Source organism: Lactuca saligna, chromosome 3 (assembly GCF_052625555.1).
Source record: "Lactuca saligna cultivar CGN05327 chromosome 3, ASM5262555v1, whole genome shotgun sequence".
NCBI classification, from domain to species: domain Eukaryota; kingdom Viridiplantae; phylum Streptophyta; class Magnoliopsida; order Asterales; family Asteraceae; genus Lactuca; species Lactuca saligna.
Window position 1 is genome coordinate 81,801,965 of NC_136419.1, and position 4,040 is coordinate 81,806,004.

Here is a 4,040-nt window from a genome sequence, read left to right on the forward strand (position 1 = left end):
TGGTGGGTGAGAGTGGACACCCATTAAACTGTCATTTTATAGGCAGTAACCTTATACCCCCCCCCTTATAGACCGACTTCGTGAATGAGGCCTACTAACGGTAAGACTGACTTTACTCTTATACATATATTTAAATATTATTAACTTATAATATTATAAAGTATAAGGGTTGCATTTTAACTTTTAAAATTCTAAGGGCTAACTTGGAATTAAAGTATTCATAAGAGAACACTTTTCAAATTCCAAAACTTGAGGGCAAGTTTTGAAATTATTCAAAACTAATTAATTCCATAACTTATGAGTTTAAAGTATTTTTAATTAAAAAACTCTTCAAGTTCCATAACTTGAGGACAAGTTATGAAAGACTTTATACTAATAAAAGAATTAACTTTTCTTTATTTTATAACTTATGGAAGTAATTAAGGTTACACCTTTTTATTTATTTATTATTTAATGAATAGACTCTTGGTCCTCCATAACTTGAGGACAAGTTATGGAGTCATAAAACCATTTAATTAGAACTACACTCTTCATTTTTGTAACCTTTGCCAACATTTATGACTTTTATGATTCTTAAATGTGACTTTTCATATAACTTGAGGACAAGTTACAAAAACACACTTTGGAATCAACTCTTAGATTAAAATGGATTGAAATCAACTATTTCACACAAATTTACTATTAATCTAAGCAACTCATAACAACAAGATAATTTAAATCAAACTTTTTCATGTAATTAGTCTAAACTTTAAACTAATACAAAAAATGAATCTATTGACAATTATCTTTGAAATTGGATTAGCATGAACATTACCACATCACAATCAAGTTTCTAAGTCCAAAAACATCTTAGGGTAATATTCCTAGTCCAATTCCAGCCAAAAAAGTCGAATTTATGCTGTTTGGGGGTCCAACTCGTCGAGTGCATGAACCAACTCGGAGAGTTGGATCGATTTGATCACTTTTTAGGCATGGAGTCGCTGAGTCTCCTGATGGACTCGCCGAGTCTGATGATCAGACAACAACAACTTCGATTTTTAAGCAGAACAAGCCTAGGCTCTGATACCACTGTTGGGTTTTGAGCATTCTAACACTCCTATCGTGTACATGCAACCCTATAAACCTTGGATCTATGTTTTCTCTATTATACATGCAAATAAGAAGTTTCCAAGGGTTTAATCCTAACTATCATATTATGAAGTTCTTATACTACAAAGTACTAATTATATGACATACCTTTTTGATGTAGCTTGATGTCTTCAAGCTTTAAGAGCTTAGCCCCAAAAGTGTGGAAGCCTCAAGTGGAATCACAAATCACCAAAACACCTTGGAAGACTTTAGAGAATATGGATACTTGGTTCTCTATAGTGAAATCGGCTAGCCCTTCATAGTGTACCACACCAGTGCCAATTTCACCAACCAATGACATCTTTATATAGTATAGAGACTAGGGTTAAACCCATGACCTTTCATTTCATATGATCTATGGGTTAAACACTCCATGGACAATCCATGAGAGCTTAGCCCAACCTAAATGAACTTGGCCCATTCCATATATATAAGAGTCCATATTTAATTAGTTCATTTTGATCACTTAATTAATTCTAAATTAATTCTTCATCAATACTAATTGAATAATATGATTCCATATTAATATATTAGAACTTATAATATATTAATATTAATCATAAATATACTATTATTAAAATACTATCCATATAAATTGTGTTGGTGAAGTGCAACCCAAATGGACCATGTCGGGTCGGGTCAAGTACATACCAAATATAGTTATGGACTTAGACATTAATCCAACACCTAGATCATCCAAGCAAGTTCCTAGTCCATAAGTCATGCTAGATAGGGAGTTGGGTCATCAAAAAACTCTTTTTGGGGTGTTTATGGTTTCTGAATGGTTCTTGGGAGTTTACTACCGTAAACTCATGGCTATTCCATCCATTTCGTGATTTGGGGTCCTTAAGTCACTTATGCAAGTTTCTAGGTCAATATCCAAGCATTGGGAGGGTTTGGGGCATCAAAACCCCTTTGTTGGGTGTTTACGGTTCATGAATGTTCATGGACCATAAACTCATGTTTACCCCCCTAAAGGCACGATTTTGGGCTTCTAATTTCATGTATGCAAGATCCCAAGTCATATAAAAGCATTAGAAGGGTTTTGGTGGGATTTTGGGGCCTTAAAACCCCTTTATGGGAGTTTACGGTTTTGGGAGGTGTTCCCCAACCGTAAACTCTAGTTTTTGGGGTATTTGGGTGATTAAATCCCTAATTTGCATAAATACAAAGCAAAACAACAACCTAGAAATGATTACTTACGGGTTTGGATCTTGAATGAGGTGTTTCTTGGCCAAAACCCACTTGTAGAGAGAGAGAGAAAGAGAGAGAGAGAGAGAGAGAGAGTAGAGAGAGAGTGACTAGAGTGGTAAAAAAAAGTCTAAGTTGGTGACCACTCAACCCTTATATAGGGTTTGAGTTTGTGGCCAAGTGGAAGTCTACCCGATACCGACGTTAAACGGGGCTTATGGTTGTACCCGGCTTAGTCGTAAACTAAAATTTTTCCATAATTAAATTCGAGGGTGTTACACGTGTATGTATTTCGTTTCAACCCTTATGAAATAAATAAAAACATCAATTTATTTGTCTAACCCCAAAATCTTAACGAAAATAATAATAAAATATTTTTATTAACGGAAATGGGTTACGGCGACGGAATAAATTTCAGGTTGTCACAATTAATTTCACAACTCACATTTTGCTAGGAAATTCTATTCTCAAGTAAACATCATCTACTGTAAAAACTTGTACTCTAAGTGAATATCATACTCTAAGCTCACTCAAATACATCTCACATGGATTAAAAACTCTAGAAATCCTGGATCAAGTTCATTATAGACTATGATTCTTTTATTGGGCCTGATAGACCAATAAATCTTCAACTTGACTATTGTGGGCCTAAAAATCCTAATTTGGTTCTAAATGGACCCACATTCATAAAACTTAACATATTAGGCCATGTGTACCTAAAATAATTCATGTTATCCCTATTGGGCCAAGTTAGGCCATAAACTCCGTTTCCTTTTACCATTTTGGGCCGTGAACCTTCTTAAGGGCCTAATGGGCCAAAAATCTATTATTAGGCTTCATAAATTCAATCAAGTTAAGAGAAGGCCCAAATTCCCTCAATTCCTTTCTCTTAAGCCCAAATTCTCGGCCCATATTTCTTATTAGATAAAAAAAGAGAAAAATAGGAAATAACTTGCACTTGACACATCATCTTTGCATGGTGGTTCTCCATGCAACCATCACTTCAAAAACCCTCTCTCTCTTCTCTTATTATCAGCCAAGAGCAAGCCCAAACATATACATCTTCAATTTTTCCTTCAAACACTCTCAAAATCATCTCAAGAACTCTCCTTTTCTCCTCAAAAATTCCGCGAGTTGTGGGTGTATTTCAAAGAGCTTTCATAAAATCCTTCACACTCTTGGTAAGTTACCATCTCCTAATAGTTGTTACCTTCCATTTTAATGCTAAAATTTCTTCTTTACATAGCATCATTCCATGTTCTAACTCCCTAGAACCATCTAAGTTCGAAACCCTCCTCATGAAGCTTCCTTGGGCCGAGATCTACTCAATTTATCACCAAGAACCAAAAACATCAAAGCAATGTGAGTTCATACCCCTTATTTTCGATTTTTACTTTGTTTTGGGGGAGAATACAAGTTGTGTTGTGTCGATCTATGTGTGTATGCATGAATATGTGTGTTTTTCATGACTTATTTGGTGGTTATGTGTTATTTACTTCATAAATCTAAAAAAATATGTTAAGAATATTAAGTTTATCACTTGGATCTACATGAAAACGTTGAGAAAATTATGTTTCATCACATATAATACATGTGAACTAGTAGATCTGGAATTTATACACTTAAAATAGTAAAAATGAGTGTTGTGTTCCAAGATCTATAAACTAAACTCAAAAATCAGCTATTCACAGAAAAGTTTTGGTCTAATCTCAAACTGTTTT